Genomic DNA, 19,511 nt, shown 5'->3' with positions numbered 1-19,511 from the left:
AGTAATGAGTAAACGATGTTTCTATTATCTATAGTTAAGATATATTTAACCACTCTGTGAGGGTTCTGAAGTGACCATTAGTGATCCTGATTTTTGATTATAAAAAATTCGATGGTAATTGTTTACTTTAGATACTTTCCTCGTCTGTGAGCGGAAACATGTTTTTCTTTTAGAAATATGCTAGTTTGTTGTAGATTCATGAAAAAGGGACGGAAAGCGAAAATTACAATTCATTAATAAACTTAAAAAATAAGTTGTGTTTTCTAACTTTGCTCACAGTGTTCTTGTGCTCCCGAAAGTGAGGTTGTGTGCGAAGTTAGCATAATGCCACATAGCCGCGTCCAAGGATCTAAGGTCCAAGAATTCGCCGGACGAGGTGGTCGCGTACTTGCCATCGGAAACGCAAACAAACCTGTGATCCACTCGTTTGTCCATTATACTCAGGCATAGGGGCTATGGCAAGTTTAAGTCGATAGCACTTACAAAAACTCCGGAACCGGAAGTGCGATCAACAAAACATTCAATAGCGGTTTATGGGAGCCACCTTTCATTAGAAACTAAGTTTGAGCAATTTGGTTCTGAGCACTGAGAAAATGAGTGAGATTAGAAAATATATACGTACATACACACATACAAACATTTGCCGACCTCGACGAACTGAGTCGAATGGTATATGAATGGTATATGGCAATGACAAAGTTTCGTTTAGTTACAGTAGTACATATTTCTAAAGCATAGCATATTTCTAAAAGAAAAACATGTTTTCCGCTTACAGGGGAAGCCAAATCGATTATTACCACCCTTGCGCTTCAAAATGTTCATTTTATGCTAAATAATTATTATTCAAATAACACTATGTATTAATGAGAGCCTCTCCTTGTTTACCTTAGATTTCGCTTATTACAGTTCCATCATACAATTTTGCCAGCACATATCGAAATATTATGATCTCGATTCACATATTATACAAGGTTTAAGGAAGCAATCGGAAAGAAAAGAAAACGGTCGTTATAATATAAATAAAAGGAAAGTATATAACAAAAGCTCTCATTCGCACAAAAGACCTTTTGAAAAATAATGCTGAATTTGTGGTACTACCAGTTTTACTAACCTGTTCACCACGGTATACAACGTATTCAGGAAAGTGCGACTCACCAGCCGAGGGTCGTCCGATGACGGAGTTGTCCCCAGGTAGCGCATGCGCCATCTTCATTACACTGAACTTCAGGAACGATTTGCCTAGTGCCACTCGGCAGAGCAGCAATTTTCTGATGATAAATAAGCAGCGTTATTGGAAATGAACTCACTTGGACCAATTATTAATGCAACGCTAGTTACCTATGACACTGATAGCACGATTATCCTTATGCGCCACCGATTCCGAAAACATACTGGTTCTGCACTTTCTGCACGATGGCATTGATAAAGGATGACCCATGAAACAGAATTCATTCGCTCGCTTGGCGACCGTTTTCTTTCGAGATTTCCTTGCGAGGGTGGACGTATCGCTCCCATAGTTTTAGATTCTGTACTTTTTGCACCTACAATCATATGCATTATGTACTGTAGACCAGTACTTAATTTCTTCATCTACTCTGACAATGTAGTATCGGGTGAAAATAGCGCCAGCGTGACCGTTATCTTGGTGCTCTTATAGTGGTTTGCATTTCTTTTTTGACGGCAAAAAACTCTTACTCATCGGTAAGCAGATCAACCAGAACAGTACTCGGATTTCGAGTTAATCCCAGACAATTATTTGTTTGATGATTCATGTTATGTCGTACGCAAAGTAGCAATTCCTTTCAGTATCATATGACAAAAACCGTACGCCGAGACACCAACCTGTTTCAGATCTTCGTGGCCAATTTTAATCCGTTCTCGCTCTACCAGTGCAATTAAATGTTTCAGCTGTAGTCTAATAAGGCAAGCGGACTCGGATGATTCGATTGATACCACATTTTAGACGATAGATACTTGACGCTTTCCGCAGTTGCCAAATCCAAACTAGTTTTGCCTTCCTGGTTTTTCATGAACAGATCGGTACCGTAAGCGAACAGTATCAAACGTTTAGAATGTTTTTGATGAATTGGTGAGCAATGGTATTCTTACGAGTAATGTACAGCTGAGTTCGACCTTTGCGGGTCGCTTCGTGCAATGGGGTCTAGCCCCATTTGTCTATAGCATTAACCGCAGTGTTTGATAAGCAAAGCAGCTATATCCAAATATCCATATGAAGAATCAAACCTCCCTTGTCGTGCGTTAACATCAGCGCAATGTTGTAGGAGATACTCGACCACTTTTAGATTATTGTAACCAGCTGTAAATAATGAATTTAGCAAATCGAATTGAATAATCTCTAAAATCAAGAAACTAACCAGCTAAATGGAGTGGAGTCGAATTTCTGCCTTAAGCATCCCGACAGTTGAACACGAGCCAGGTTGCTCTTCTTCACTGCATCTAAAACCACTGTCGTATCACGTAGTAGATCCGCTACCAGAGATGCCAGGTACTTTTTTCAAATGTCTGCAATAATAATTTTAAAAGTCTGGGAAGAACAAAAAATGTCAGGAAAGCTAGTGTAACCAAAAGCCTTTATATTCAAAAATCTGCAAATATCTGCAACAAAACTAAAAAATCTGCAAATATCTGCAACCAAACTAGAAAATCTGCAAATATCTGCGTCATCGAAAAAATCTGCTGCTTAAATTAAAAGTCTGCGAATTTGCAGACTTGTCTGCAAATCTGGCATCCCTGCGCTACATCTTGGTTACCTTCACGCACTAAATCTAAATGCTGTATAAAATAATAATTTCCATTAAACTTAAATTTGCAGTGCTTACACATGATAGAAACTTGTATGATGCTTAACTCGAGTTCATCTAGATCTAAGACATCTAGATAACCGGGAGCTATGCATCATACAAGTTACTACTAATTTTTTTTATTAAGAAACAAAATACGAAGTTACGTAGCGTTCCGTTCCGAGGCGCAGCTCAACTGGAATAACATTTGGTTTGCTGCGTTCTTTGTTTACTTGGCTGATCAGTTGTTCTTTAGAAAACCTGTGAACAGCTAAGTAGACAAAGAGCGCAACGTATGTCATTTCGGTCGAGCTGGGCCTCAGAAAGTAACACAGCGTATTTTGCTTCATTCGTTTATAAAATCATATTCTAGACAAACATGTCGAATGGTCCTAAAAGCAAACGAGAGCCTCTCATTGTTTACGTTCTCTTTCGATTATTACAGTGTCATTATAAAACTTTCTAATATTGTTTCAGTATATATCAAAAGACTGATTTCGACTAGCATATTGTACTAAGCATTAAGCAACAATCATATAAGCAGCCGAGTTATTAACCGAAGAGAAAGTAAAAGATAAACTGTCATTTTCATTTAAAACCTTTTGACATGTTTGGCTAGATACATAGCCAGCGTAATATCTCACCTTAATACACTGAGGCAAACCTACTTAAGAATTTCATAAGTCGCAACTTATGAAGGTGCACAATTTTGATTCCATTGAGCGCTTATGAATTTCATAAGTTCGTCCTATGGAATTAATAGGCGCATGTAATGATGTTCATAACCGTATTATTGTGCAAATGTCATAATTTCACCATACGAAATCTGTGAAATTAGAGAAACAGGCATTTTTAAAAGTGCATTGAAACTGAGGTTTCTTTGCAATTTTGTGGCAATGAAATGTAAGTAAATATTCTTTTCTTTCTCATTGTTCCATATTTAACATGACTTTCACAAAAAAAGTATGGAATTGACACCAACTTTCAAGATTTCATTTCCATTCATTTTACAGCTTTTTGGAACTATAATGAGGTACATCACACACGCATCCAAACATCAAATTTAGGTTAAGCACTTTTTATTCATGTAAAATTAATTCAATTAAATAATAAAGATATGCCATAAAATGAAAAAAAAACGTGATGCTGAATTAATATTTTCTCGAACTAATTTGATGATTTCCATAAGCACATTCCTATGAAAGGTACAAGAACGGCTTAAAAATTTCATTAGCATTACTTATGAAAACCCTAAGTGACTCGATGGCCATTTTCTCCTCCGAGTCATAAGTCAAACTTATGATTTTCATATGGGATACTTGTGGCGCAAAATCATAAGCGATTCTTATGGAATTCAATAGTCATTTTGTCTCGGTGTAAACAATTTTATAATCTCATATTTTCCATTGGCGGCCGCTTCGTGTAACGGAGTAAATTTCCATCAATCGGCTACATTTGCGTTTGCTCCATGTTTTACTAGCAGTTCGGTCAATTCGTAGTGCCCATAGGAACAGGCATTGTGCAGCGAAACAAGCCCACCTTTGTCGGAAGTGTGAGCTGCACTGTGCTCCAAAAGAAACTCCACTACTGGAACACGATTATAGCCAGCAGCAAAGTGAATAGGAGTGGAATGTCTCCCATCTAGATCACGACAATTGATGGTCATCGGATGAGAGAGCACAATCTGTCGAACCGTACTCAGATCACCGACTTTAGCCGTTTTCAAGAGTTGGCACTCTAGATCGACTGGGTCTGACGGCGGATTCACACGTAGCTAACTGGGCTACAGTGTACTTTGGCCGTTTTCAAGAGTTGGCACTCTAGATCGACTGGGTCTGACGGCGGATTCACACGTAGCTAACTGGGCTACAGTGTAACCCTGCAGGGATACAATGCTGGTATCGATGTTGTACGACAGAAACATTCGACAGGCTTGAATGTTATCCTCTAGCGCATCTCTGTAGCGTTGTTTTACAGCATCCAGCGAGCGCATCTACCTTGGCACCGTGACGCAGAAGCACGTCCATATCTCGTAATCTGAATTATCAGTTGTAATGTGCAGCGGTATTAAAAATCTATTTTTCTCGTTCAACTAAGCACCTTCACGAATTAAAATTTTGAGAACTTGTTTTCGCGTCGGGTACACCGAGTGAGCTACTGCGTATAATGGTGTCATCACTGTACAGGTGTACAACGTAAACATTATTGGTTATGAGGGCCATTCAGTCGCTGAATTTGAAAGTTTGCATTCAATATGTTGCAATATCTTATAGTTTAAACTACTCGCGTGTAATTTTGTCCTCCAGTTCCCGCGTCGGGGCCGAATCTGTTATGGCAGTTTAGTAGCGTCGGATCAGCTCCCCCGACATGCAGCAGACTGCATACTCCGACACTGCTTTTGGATGCCGCGTCGTGAAACGGAGTGAAAGCACAGAGATCATTGGCATTAACGTTGCCACGATTTTTGATCAACAGTTCGGTCATTTAAAAGACAATAGACATAGGCAGTGTGCAAGGGAACCGCTTGTCCTCATGCTGCAGCAAAATCTGCACGACCCGTATACGATTGTAACCGGCATCCAGATCAAGTGGGTGGTTTTGCGCTAGTCACTTGCATGACAACTTACATGCAGCGGTGTCAATAGTTCCAACACACGCTCTTCCGATCCACTTCCAACAGTTCCTACTTTCTGTACTCAGTACGGAGCTGCAATGCAAATATCTAGCTATCCTTTGAATGTAATTCCAATTGTCTCTAATGTTCGGTTTGGCATCGGCTTCCAGCAACAGACGTACGCCGTCGGTGAGCCCGAAAGAGTAGGCGTTGTGCAGCGGGTACAGCCCGTCATCAAGGGCTTGAATCGATGCACCGTTGGTGAGATCCGACGACCAATACTCGGCAACTATAACCTAAGGATGGAGATACGAAGTCGAATTTAGTGATTCTGATTCTTTGATACACGATATACACAGACAAGTAATATTAACTATATCATTAACGAAATGAAACCGATTGAATCTTACCTTTAAAATCAGAGTAACGTTGTTTTCCTATTTCAGCGATTTCTGCTGTATTATCTGCTCCTTTGATTCACTTTTTTCTTAATAATTTTCCTTTTGGTTGTTCGGCAAGTAAGTAAGCGAAACAGCTTCGTACTTCAACAAGCGCCATTTTGCTTTCATGCATTACCTGCATTACAGAATGAACGCAATACGTTTCTGTCTAAATGAATTTAAGGGAGTATGTGATTTTCACGTAAGAGTTATGCGGCAATTCAATGAAAGTTACGAGCGTTTCATTTCATATTTATTAGTTGTACGGTGATTGTTACCGTTGTCAGATAAACTGAAATTAAATAGCATTTTCTTGAATTTAAGTGATGTTTCATGTAGCTTTAACGTGTGGATTATTTTGAGTGTAGTTTTAGGGTTACAATTCGACATAGATCTTTCATTAGGGCTTAAATCGCAAATGTAAACAAACTGCGTTTTCGCTATTATGACATTATGCGACAAAAATACTACAAGATTGAGGTGAAAATTAGTTAAAATGGTTTTTAGTTCGATTTATAATTAAAGAAAACAAAACGGCGATACATGCATTTTCTTCGAGATTTCGACTTAGGCCCTTCTTCTCATATGGAATATAAAGGCTAAACTTACATATTTTGACAGAACCGGGCGTACGGTTATTATTCACAAAATTATTCTTTAAACGGTGGTTCTATTATATAAATGATAAGCAATATCTACTAGGATCATGTCTACTCGATAGTTGTTGCACATAAACATTCGAATATTTCGATATTTTCATGAAATTCGAAGAAAAGATGCACGCGCCCTATCATTTACATTGGGTTTCTATGCGCCCATTTGCTGAGCCCTATTAAAAAGTATACTGTCAAGCTCGCCCATTTACCCAGCCCTACCCAGCAAGACAGAGTCAGTTTAGCCCTTTTACCGCGCCCTTCTGAAAATTATGTACACCATTTAGCCCTTCCGTAAATGGTGGTTGCTGAAGGGCGAAATCACGACTGGGATGCAAATTGGGCGTAAGCATTTTTTTAGTTTCTACCCACTAAAAGCACATAGGAATTAAATTCTTTTTTATATTGTCATAAGGTTTAACCAAAGATGCTTCCGGAAAAACATGGTCATAAAGTAATTTATACCTACAATAAAAACTACATTTAGAAAGGCATCGCCGTATATTGAAACTGATTTTTCTCCATTTGAGTACATTGCGACTTTGGCCCTATTGAAAGATCTGTGTCGAATTTAGTTAAGAGCAAATTAGTTTTAAGGTAAAATAACAATTATTGACAACGACCAGCGTTCGTAACACATATTTCACCGTGGAATATTTAAAATGATCGGGGAATATGAATATTATTACATTGGTTCAATTATATCGAATAATTGTGCATGGATTCTCTAAGTATATTAATCAACTATCGTTTAGTTCCATTTTCATCGATTTCTATGCACTAATAAGTGAGATATTGGAAAAAACAATTTGGTTCGCATCGAGTTTACGTTCATTTTCACCGAGGGTGTAAATAGGCCTTTATGTAAACAAACTAAAGTGAACCTCGCGGTGGAGAACGTTGCATGGTAATGTTTAACCTCACTTTTTTTGACAGTTCAAAGAGATTGTTTACATGATCTTGAAATTTTTGTTGATTCGATCATACACTTCCGGTGAAAATTTCAACGTGTCGACATGTTGGTTTTCACCGAGTGCTAGATAATTCGCGTTTTTCACCTTGTTTGGGCGAATTACTCGTGCTGTGGTGGACCAATTTTGTGGCGCTGCGAGTTTATCGTCGGTTAGTCACAAAAAGTAAAGTCCATTGGACTATAAACGAAAATTAACTGGCAATATAGCTTTATATGCTGTGCCATTTTGGGCTTTGTTTCACAAACAAGCCAAACAGAAGCGAAGAAGAAGAAGAAGATTCGATCATAGTATGAGAAACTTGGTTTGGTTCGCTGCCAAATGTTAACACTTTCCCAACAAGGTCGCTCAGCTGTATTTTTTAATTGATGTCGGCATCATACATTGTTCCGTTAAATTTAATATTTTTACTTTTCTTGTACATGATTCATTGAAGAAGCAAGGAATTTCTAGCCAAACATTTGAAAAAGGCCTACTGCCAAATGCAAACAAATCGAATTTTGATGTTCTCTATTAAAATCCTGGGACAGAACCAGTGGATAGATGTTTTCTTTTTCTTTTTCTGTTCATTTTATCTCTTGTCTTGCATAGCCACTCTTTCTTCCTCACATCCTTTAAATGGACTGGCTACATTTGACAGTCCCCCCTGACTGCATTTCCCTTTGGCTGCTATTGACAGCTCCCCCTGACTATAATTGACATTAGGTTTTTTCGTATCCACACGTTCCGTCCCAGTTAAAAACTATCTATCAGGCCATGTACATAAACATAACGAAACAATGGATTATGAAGAATTTTGATAATGATTTTATAACAAATTATAAAGGAGCACGGCTGATATAAAAGTCCTAACTAGCAATACACTTATTATAAAATGATTATAAAGGATTATTGTAACTGATTCCAAAAGGATTATAAAGGCAGTGAAATACGTACTCAATGAATTAAGGGGTGTGTCTGATGTAAACAATATGCGCAATCAAACTAAATAAAACAGTATTCAATTTTTAAATAGAATTATAATGAATTCGACCAAAATTTCTTTTGCCTTTTTCTCATTTTCAAATGTTTGGGTAGCATTTAGATTATTTTATCGTTGTTGCGATCAATTTCGTTTGGTTTGTATTGTTCACAATGTTAGTCGCAGAGCATTTTGGTGATCTATGGCAATTGATGACCTTTACACCCCATACTAGGTCCGCTCCTGTTGCAGCTGTTTCGCCCTGTCCAGCACCGAGTCAACTGATGGTCCAACCTGCGCCGCACTCGTCTGTCGCTATTTCAATGGCAGGGACTTAGATTAAAGGCCAAAATTTCAGCTACGGTTGGTGGTGTTGCTGCAATCGGTTTGCCTTCGGCCACGTTGGACATTCGGCTAACGGGAATCTTCAGCGATTCCAATTCGAAGGAAGCAGCGCCAGTAGCAGACTGCTTCGGTTCAGCAATACGCTCCGGTATCGGACGAAGCTAACACTCCGACACGACGAAGGTTTCAACGAGGGGCTCAGGCATAAGTAGCAGAGCCCTTGCACTTCCTGCTTGTCGAGTGAACAATTCCGACGAAACCACTGCCGCTCTCGCCAAGTTAGATCACCGTAATAAGTGCGACGTCAGCGGTATAGTGCCAGAATTAGTCGAGAACAGTGCCAGGACTGACTTACCAAGAGCTACAAGATTAAATAGCAATGCGTTTTTAAAGTGACCATAGTATAATGTAGAGGCTTTAGCCAGATGATTTATTCAGCAGAATAAGATAGCAAAATTACCCAAAACATAAGACCTGGCTGCCGAAGTGAATCCACACACATCATCACCTACAGAGGCAAGCAATATTGGAACGCAGCGAAATTCCTCACAATGAATTGATCTCGTTAGGTGAAATTCCAGGAAGTACAATTTTCATAGCACAATTTAGTCGACCGAAATTGTAGTCCTCAGTCGAGAGAGAGAGAGAGAGAGAGACTGATAGAGTAGCAGCAGCTAGGAATTTTCTTTCGAAAGCTAGCAGCGGTTTCGCGTATCCTGCGCTAAGTAGAGAGCGTTAAGACAGATCTCCGAAACATGTCAAGTGCTATCAGATGAGAAAAAACGTCGCATCTATGACCAGTACGACAAGGACGGTCTGCTGACCAACGGTTCCGTCCGGTACCACAATAACACACGGCACCGGCGACACATATATATTCACAACATACTAATTACTTATCCTTCCGAAAAAGTAAATAAATTGATTATGCAATTTATCATTCGCTGCCTAGTTATTTCCTGCCAATTTGAACACAACAGCAGTTGCAGAAAGCTTTATTGCGGTGCAAAAATGATGGCAACTCGGGATATAATATAAATTTACATATAATTTCTCCTCCCTGATATTCTTCCAGAATGTATAATGCTCTGCATTCTTATCACTCCTATCAAATCCTTCTTACTCCTTATCGTCAGTGCCGAGCACTGTTTTGCATTTGCCGGCTAAATCAACGACAATGCGATAATCGTCAATCGACGAAACTTTTGCTGTAATGGAACTTGAACGCGAATAATAAATAATTGTTCCATTCGAAAGCGATAACCTTGTTGTCCTCATGTTTGCAGCTATCATACGCTGGTAGGCATTCTGACCAATGGAAACGTTTTTCGGTATGGGCATTGAACGATCATTTCAACAACTTATCATCGACCGAATTCGTTACCTATAAAGTTCAGGTAAACTTTGTAAGTAGGGGTTTGCCCGCTACTCGGGTTCTTATTTGCCCGGCGTACCCTTCGTTTCAGGGCGGTCTAGGTGCTTCTACAGAATTTCGGATTTTCGTTTCACAAGAAAAAAAGTAAACAAACAAAATAAATTATTAAATTTACCGACTTTTATTCTCCGCTACTCTCTCAACTGCTGCTGCTGCTGGTGATCTGCTACTGCTGGCGGAAAGGCGGGCGGTTTCCTCCGACCGGCCGGGACAACAACGGCCGCTTTCTCCTTTGAACGTTGGCTGCTCCGGCAGCGGTCCTTGACAATTAGCTAGGGAGGTGAGCTTGGCTCCTTTGTTGGAACCTCCCTAGCGACGTTGGTGACTAATCACCGGATTCACTTGCTCCCCGCAAGGAATCCCAGAAGACACCGCAGTGTTCTTCCCAGGTGGAGCCGTTGTCCTACCTGCTTCCCTCTCCTTGGCTGTTAGCTGCAGAGGAGAGCAAGGCTCGTTCGACTTATCCTCTGCAGCGAGAGGGGCGGGTGCGTCGGATCCTTAACGGTTAGCCGGGGAAGCGAAAGCTCCTTGGGAATTAGCTTCCCCCGACGGCGATCCAGCACCACTAAACAAATGAGCACCCGGACCACGGACCGGCACTTTCGACGGAAATCGACCGTCGCACACGCGCACTGAACGTTCGTTACGGTGGCGGGAAACTGTCCCGAAATAAAAACAATAATTTTCTGGACGTCTTTTCGTTGCCGTGGTCCGTCACTTTCTAACTCTTTTGCGATGGCCGCCTTCCGCACTCGACCACAACAAACAAGCACCAAAAAAACGCACCGCCGCATAGCTGTCATCGCTGTAGCACAGCATAGTCAGACCACTTTTGCAGCGAAAGGAGAGCGGTAACCTAACTAAACCCTATGCTATTTATTTACAAATACACAACAAAAATTACTACACCTATCTGGACTAAAGCAACGTTCATGGACTATTATTTAAACGAAATTTACATCAAAAACATGAACGAGCATAATGAGCAGCGGTGAGTTATGTTGCAATAACAATACACTCTACGGCGGACTAAAGTCCGTGTTGTTACCGTCGGGAACTGACGGCTGCTTTTGGAAAACTCCCAAGTGAGTAATCCATATAAAAGCATACCGTCAGTCCACAGACGGCACGGAAAAGTTTTTATGCTGGTTTAAGGAGACTTGCTGGCCAAACTCCGAGGTTTTTACCTGCTAAATCCTCCAGGTCGTAGGAGAATACACCCCTTTTGGTGATAATTTTTGCCGGTAAGTATTGTGGTCCAAGTTTAGCATTGTAAGACTCGAGTGCATTCGACAACTTCATGTTTCGACGGTACACCATTTGTCCCGTTTCAAAAGGTTTGGAGAACTTTTGATGACGCAAGTTGTACTGATGTCGAATGCCCTCGCTTGCCTTTGCCAAATTTTTGACCACAATCTCCCGGATTTTGTCCATCTGTTGGTGTCTTGTTTCTAGGTCACCCTCACCGGAAATCCTGCTGAAGTCATCGGCAGATGCCATTTCCCACCCGTGTATAATGAAATGTGGACTAAACCCAGTGGAGGAATGAACGGTAGTATTTAGGATGCGCTCCACATCGGTGATGTGGACATCCCAGTTGCGCTGCTCGGTTCGAGCATATGCCCGGATTGCGGTGTTTATCGAGCGATTTGTTCGCTCCACTGGGTTAGCCTGCGAATGATAGCGGGAGTTCAGCCAATGTTTGACGTTGGTTTCTTTTATGAATTGACTGAACTCCTTCGAGGTGAAAGTGGAGGCATTGTCGCTTAGCAGATTTTCCGAGCTGCCATGGCGATTGAACCACTGTTCGCGCAGTATCGTACAGAGTGACGTACTAGCGATTTTGCGAACGGGGGTTAACATGACGTACTTACTGAAGACGTCGAGGACGACAAGCAAGTGTTGATTGCCACGTTTGCTTTTTGGAAGAGGACCAACATAGTCCACAGAAACCATTCGCCATGGTGCATTAGTCGCACGCGACTTACCCATTTCGGGCTGGACTGGGACGAAAGGAGCTTTGATTTCCTTGCACGTTCCACATTCTCGAATAAACTTTCGTACTTCAGATCCCATACGAGGCCAGTAATATCGTAACTGCACTTCGTGGATCGTTTTATCGTATCCCACGTGAAGCAAATTTTCGTGGGTACGTTGAATCAAATCTTGACGGAACTCGGGTGCTGGGACGAGTTTCCAACTGAACCGCGAGTCGCACGGAACAACTTTCGAGTTTACATACTTGAAAAGTTGATCATTTTCTACTTTGAAGTCGGCATAGTCGTCAGGATTTTGGATAACTTTGGACTTCATGGAACAGTACCAGTTTGAGGTGGACAAAGCGGAAACGGCTGCTACGGCCCGGGATAACGCATCTGGAACGACATTGTCCTTGCCTTTCCGGTGCTCAATAGACATGTCGTAGAGTTGCAATTCTAAACTCCAACGACTCAAACGTGAACTGGTTTTCCATTTAGTCTTCAGTATCCATGTAATCGCTGACGAATCAGTGACCAGTCGAAAATGATAACCTTCCAAGTAACCTCGAAAGTGTTCAACCGCCATTATCACCGCCAGACCTTCCTTTTCAGTTGCATGATAGTTCCTTTGGGGAGTGGTCAGTTTGTGCGAAAAGTAAGCAACTACTTTCTCACCCTCGGGATACTCCTGCACCAGAACAGCAGCGACTGCTACGTCACTAGCGTCTGTCTGAAGAATGAATTCTTTGGAGAAGTCTGGTGGGACTAAAACTGGAGGAGTGACTAGAAGTTCCTTAATTTTAAGGAACGCGAGTTCTGCCTCGGAGTTCCAAACTAAGCTCTTGGCTTTCGTTTTGAGCAGATCGGTCAAGGGAGCAGTGACCTCACTGAACCGATCAATGAAACGGCGGTAATAACCGCACATCCCGAGGAAACGACGAAGTTTCGTCACGGTAACCGGTCTCTCGTAGTCGAGAATCGGCTGAATTTTGTCAGGATTGACCTTGAGTCCGTCCCGATTCAACAAATAACCAAGAAACTTTAGTTCGGGGACTCCAAAACGGGATTTTTCCAAATTGATGGTTAGGTTGGCTCTTGCTAGACAATCGGCCACTGCTTTGAGCAACTGTATGTGATGCTCGAACGTTTCGCTTACCACGATGATGTCATCTAGGTAGACGAAAACGTAAGGTTCCCATTTACCTCGTCCTAGAACCTGGTCCATCAGTCGCGCCAGAGTAGCGGGGCTGTTGACGAGACCAAATGGTAGACGGGTAAATTGGAACATACCCCTGCCGGGAACACTGAAAGCGGTATATTTGCGACTACCCTGGCTAAGGATAGTACCTGGAGTACCTGGAGAAAGGCCTCCTTCAAGTCTATGGTAGACAGGTACTTCGCCTTGGGTAAGCCGCCCAATATTCGCCCAGGGTGGGGCAGAGGGTATGCATCCCGTACAGTACGCTCATTGAGAGGCCTAGCGTCTAGACAAAGGCGGATTGAGTCGTCTGGTTTCGTGACCGCCACAATATTAAGCGACCAATCCGAATCAGACTCCTCGATAATTCCCATAGACCGCCATCGGTCAACCTCTTCCCAGACCTTTGACAGTTTCTTTGGGCTCATGTGATAAGGATATCGGCAAACGGGTGCCGCACCTTGGAATTCATCTTTGATGACAATCCTGTGCTCTGTGAATGAGGTTGGGCTTAGCTTTCCGGGCTCTACTGCCTGGAAACACTTCTTTACTTCTTCTACGCGCGCTAACTGTTCCGAAGTGAGTATCGACTCACGCGGTACTTCATCTTCTTCATCGTCTTCTGATTCCTGACCTGAGTTCAACAGAGCACAGTTTTGTATCTCAGGAGAAATCCCAAAGGCGCGCCAAAAGTCCATACCTAGAATGGAGTTGACGGTCAGATGCTCTACTACAAGAGTGCATAGGACCTTTGTCAAATTTTGCTACCACTGTCGAGCAAGGCTTTGAAGGATTTGCCGTACACAGCGACTATTGCAAATGGACGGTTATCGAACGGGTCGTCAAGGACGATGGTTTCGACAGACAACGAATTATCATAGTCCTCATCATGAGCCGGTCGAAAACTGTCGTAAATCTGGGGATGGATTGTTAGTTGTTCTTTGGAGCGCTGCTTTACTGCCAACTGCGACTTCAATTGGTTCTGATCCCGTTTTTTAGGCAGTAAGGGTAACGAGAAACATCAAATCCTTTAAAACCACACACGATGCAGAAGACCCGATTCGGTTTCCGGCATTCCTCAAATTCATGTCCTTTGTCTCCACAATTGTAGCAGACGCCGAGCACGGGAGGACGATGCTTTTCCACCAAATACTCCAGACACATTATAGGTTTCTGCGGTGGTTCGATCGGTTTTTGATTGTTTCCTTCGAGATTCTTGCCGTCCTGATTCCCTTGCTGTTTCTTTTTCTGGTTGTCAGGAGGCTTGCTTGAATCAAGACCTGCCGGTTTGGCATTCTTGTTCCAAAACGTTTTGGATTTTGCGTTGCCGTTATTCTGTCCACCTCCCTTTTGATTTTGATTATTTTGTTTTTGTTTGTTTTGTGGTGGATTATCAGAATAAGCAGCAACTTCCCGAGAAGAACCGAAAACTTTCTGATAAATCGGCGTCTTGGAGGCGTCGATCGATTTACCAAGACTCATCAATTCTGAAAGCGTGTTCACTGGCCTGAGAATCAGCATTTGTTTATAATCGGCTTTCAGGTTCCGCTTGAGCACGTCGAGTTTTTCGCTCGGTGCCATTGGAACCGTCATAGCACGAAATATTTTTTCCATTTCCAGGAAGTATTCCTGGAAAGATTCGTTACGCATCTGCCGGCGCTGGAGAGCCTTCATTTTGAGCGTAGCATCAAGTTCAGGATGTACGAAATTTACCTTGAGCTCGCAAACAAGATGGTTCCAGTTAAACAACCGGTTTTGCGCACGCATAGCCTGATACCAGGTCAAAGCATTGCCAGTGAACAGATGCATCGCAGAATTGAAAAGTTCTTCTTCGCACATTTGTTCACACGCAGCGTAATTTGCTACGGTGTCCAAAAACTCATTAAGTCCAGTTCCTTCATCAGTTCCAGCATACTTCCGAATCTTCCAATCAGCGACGCGTTGCGGGTTTCGCGAGTAATTCCTGGGGGCCACCATCGATCCGTTTCCCGCATGGGTGGATATCGAAAAGTTCGGATATGATGGTCCCGCCAGTTGTTCGGTCAATTCAGGAACGTAAGGCTGGTTCTGAGTTTGGTACGGGGCTGTGAATCCAGTATTCTGTTTCGGTTTCTCGATAGGAAGTGATGGACATAGATTTTGTTGACCCGAGAATCCTCGCTTCAACACAAATTGATCGGGACTGGGCGCCAGTGTTGGGCGAGGAATCTCTGGTGTATCAATTGAATCGGGTACGTCCATCAAACGCAAATCTTCCAGATCGGTCTGCAGATCCATCTCAGGAGCACTTTCCTTCTGATGTACTAGTGCCCGAAGTTCACTGACGGATTCACGAAGTGAGACAACTTCTTGAACCGTCTTTCTTAAAACTGACGAAATGGTTGTCAGTGAAGCAATCCCACCCATTAGCGTTTCAGTAGCTTTTGAAAAAGCATCAGACCCCTGAGACGCTAGGGCTCTATTATCGTCGGATTGCTGTCGCAATTGTCGAATCTCGTCCCTCATCTCGCACAAGACACGCAACAGATCGTCTCCTACGAGCTGTTTGGAAAGAGATCCATCGTTATCGGAAGGATTGGATCCCTGTGGAATTGCAGGTACGTCTGTACTCAGCAAATCTCCCAAAATCTCTCCATCCACCCCTTCTTGGTTGTCGGAAGGAAGTGCTGCCTGTTCGTCACTGAAATGACTGGAATAAACTGCTAGAACTTCCTCCAGCAACCCCGAAATTTCTTGGTTGACCTCCCCTGCCGCATAATTTCGGATAACCTGGAGCCTAGACCCCAAATGAAGCAACCGTGTTCGGTAAATCTCCTTGTTTGGGCACCGGTACTGGAGATCTTCCTTGATTGTTAGTAATTTACCAAGGCAGATCTCCTTTTCTTCACCCACGTCACCCCGGAAATTGCGAACTAATTCCCTCCGAGACGACCGCTCATGCGACAAAATTCCCCGAAGACGCCGCTGCCGCTGGACACCCGAAAGATCCGAATCAGGAGAGATAAAAATGCTTCGAGATAGCAACTCAAAATCCAGCTCATCGAAATGTAAATGATCGACGCGCATGAACACACACGCTTGGTTGAATTTCTCCAACGCCATCATAACTCGCGCTATATTAGAAGAAATCACCAAGACACAAAGCATGTAAGTACTGGTACGGTAAAATTTCTGATTTTTCGCCCACTAACGATTCCCTTAAAATTTCAGGAAATCAAATTGTACCAAAAATGTATCAAATCGAATTGAGAATTCAAAGCAATTATCCACCACGACCAAATGAATGACGATAACTTTCAAACAACTCGTCCGGCAGACCATAGACAAACAACACAATCCACAAATTCGGACAAAAAGGAAAATACAAAAAATCAAATATACCAAAAAATGTGAATAAATATGACGACCGCGGAACAATATTGCGGAAGAAACCTCACCACTGTTCTACGAAAATCCTCGATTTTAGTAAAAGCACCCCACACTCCGGAAGAAAAAAAATATTTTCCAAAATAGGAAAATATTTTTTTCAGTGTGTTTTGCGCTGTGCGCCAAATGTAAGTAGGGGTTTGCCCGCTACTCGGGTTCTTATTTGCCCGGTGTACCCTTCGTTTCAGGGCGGCCTAGGTGCTTCTACAGAATTTCGGATTTTCGTTTCACAAGAAAAAAAGTAAACAAACAAAATAAATTATTAAATTTACCGACTTTTATTCTCCGCTACTCTCTCAACTGCTGCTGCTGCTGGTGATCTGCTACTGCTGGCGGAAAGGCGGGCGGTTTCCTCCGACCGGCCGGGACAACAACGGCCGCTTTCTCCTTTGAACGTTGGCTGCTCCGGCAGCGGTCCTTGACAATTAGCTAGGGAGGTGAGCTTGGCTCCTTTGTTGGAACCTCCCTAGCGACGTTGGTGACTAATCACCGGATTCACTGGCTCCCCGCAAGGAATCCCAGAAGACACCGCAGTGTTCTTCCCAGTTGGAACCGTTGTCCTACCTGCTTCCCTCTCCTTGGCTGTTAGCTGCAGAGGAGAGCAAGGCTCGTTCGACTTATCCTCTGCAGCGAGAGGGGCGGGTGCGTCGGATCCTTAACGGTTAGCCGGGGAAGCGAAAGCTCCTTGGGAATTAGCTTCCCCCGACGGCGATCCAGCACCACTAAACAAATGAGCACCCGGACCACGGACCGGCACTTTCGACGGAAATCGACCGTCGCACACGCGCACTGAACGTTCGTTACGGTGGCGGGAAACTGTCCCGAAATAAAAACAATAATTTTCTGGACGTCTTTTCGTTGCCGTGGTCCGTCACTTTCTAACTCTTTTGCGATGGCCGCCTTCCGCACTCGACCACAACAAACAAGCACCAAAAAAACGCACCGCCGCATAGCTGTCATCGCTGTAGCACAGCATAGTCAGACCACTTTTGCAGCGAAAGGAGAGCGGTAACCTAACTAAACCCTATGCTATTTATTTACAAATACACAACAAAAATTACTACACCTATCTGGACTAAAGCAACGTTCATGGACTATTATTTAAACGAAATTTACATCAAAAACATGAACGAGCATAATGAGCAGCGGTGAGTTATGTTGCAATAACAATACACTCTACGGAGAGAGTACGCACAAATAGGTATATTTCCACCCAGTGCTAAATTGTTACCCTGACGGGTTACAACTTCACCACCTAAAAATGAGTAATAAATCGGATCATCTTGTTAGGACTTAACCCACGAGCAAACAAACAAATGTGTACAAATCCTTATCCATCATCCAGAAAGCAATCGTTTTATAGCCCCAATGCTTGATCTTACGATTCAGCATATGCCACCGGGTTTTGCATCCAGCGCCGATTGGTCAATGTATGAACCAGGGGTGACATTAATCATCTCGAAACGAAAGGTTTATTGTATTCAAGCTTGTGTGAAAAGGTCGATTCGAATTGGTTGCATAATGTGGCACCAGGTTCCCATTGTTCCAATCCTCATCCTTCTTGAGTTGATAGTCTTTCAAAGAGCATCGAAAGTATTCAAGTAATGTAAATTTTAAAAGTCCATGTAAACAAGTCTTAGGTAAACAAGCACACTGAACTGTCAGAAAAGTGAGGTTATACATTTTCATGCAATGCTCTATGTTTTTGACAGGTATTAGGTTTTACACCAACCGACGTAACCCCACAAAATGAGCCGGATGAACTTCGTTTGACAATTCTCGGTGGTTTGTTTACATGAAAGTTACGTGAGTTCGAATGTAATAGATGAGCACCCGTTGCACTCGCACTCACGCAACTGACAAGGTAAACAAACCACCGAGAATTGTCAAACATGAACTTTATTCACCATGAGTTCATTCGTGTCGTCATCTTGTAGAACTCAATATGAATGAATCATTTCAGCATCAGTGATGCCAGGTCTATTGAAACAATAGCCTGCAGTGAAAATATAAAAGTCTGCAGATTTCTACAAAAATCTTCAATAAATTTGACATAGAAATGTAGTATGTATATATTTTAAATGATCAAATATTTTGAAGGCTTGTATATAAATTGGCTGGCATAGGCTTTGTTTTGCTAAATATTTGTAATCTGCAAAACATCTGCAGTGAAAATGCAAAATCTGTAGATTTACTAATATATATGCAGATCTGGCATCCTTTTAGTATTTCCCACAGGAAATTGATCCAAATGGTTTAAAAATACGTGGAAACAAGGCAAGATAGGTATTCAGAATATGGAGTTAAATGAGTAGCTTGCACTATTTTTGTTTTTTTCAATAGTTAGGGGTACCAAATCATCGCGGCAATCGGCAGTAACGAATTGGGGATAAAAAAGGAAGCATCCTATCATGTAAAATTTTTTGACGAGAAAGGTCTATTGTAAACTGCGCAGTGCCTCTGGTAAGTCGAAAATTAGCCCGAAACTGCAAATTAAAAAAATGATAGCGGAATGTAAGTAGAGTATATTTGTATGCTCACTTGTTCTTCGGTATAGCTTTGCACTACTTCCGTTAAAAAGTCGTTGACTTTTTTCTTCTTCTGTCGATTCTGCTGCTGCAGAAAACACAAAATCAGATCATCAGAATCTGAACTTGAACTCTCGAATAAATTCAACAGGTCTTCCAT

General features: G+C 42.2%; 1 long non-coding RNA gene and 2 pseudogenes across 1 annotated transcript in view; all 3 read right to left on the bottom strand.

Moving 5' to 3' along the window:
- The window catches only part of LOC131683109 (uncharacterized), an 8,381-nt gene extending 7,276 nt beyond the window's left edge, over nt 1–1,105 (bottom strand). The window contains exon 1 of the long non-coding RNA XR_009304368.1: nt 886–1,105. This is a non-coding gene — a long non-coding RNA (uncharacterized LOC131683109). The remainder of the gene's footprint in view (nt 1–885) is intronic.
- LOC131680306 (poly [ADP-ribose] polymerase tankyrase-like) overlaps nt 1–4,467 on the bottom strand; it is a 13,210-nt pseudogene extending 8,743 nt beyond the window's left edge.
- LOC131680305 (poly [ADP-ribose] polymerase tankyrase-like) lies at nt 3,973–19,511 on the bottom strand (annotated as a pseudogene).

This window comes from Topomyia yanbarensis, chromosome 2, assembly GCF_030247195.1.
Source record: "Topomyia yanbarensis strain Yona2022 chromosome 2, ASM3024719v1, whole genome shotgun sequence".
NCBI lineage: Eukaryota > Metazoa > Arthropoda > Insecta > Diptera > Culicidae > Topomyia > Topomyia yanbarensis.
Note: the sequence above shows the minus strand (reverse complement) of the source record. Positions and strands in the feature narration are given on the sequence as shown.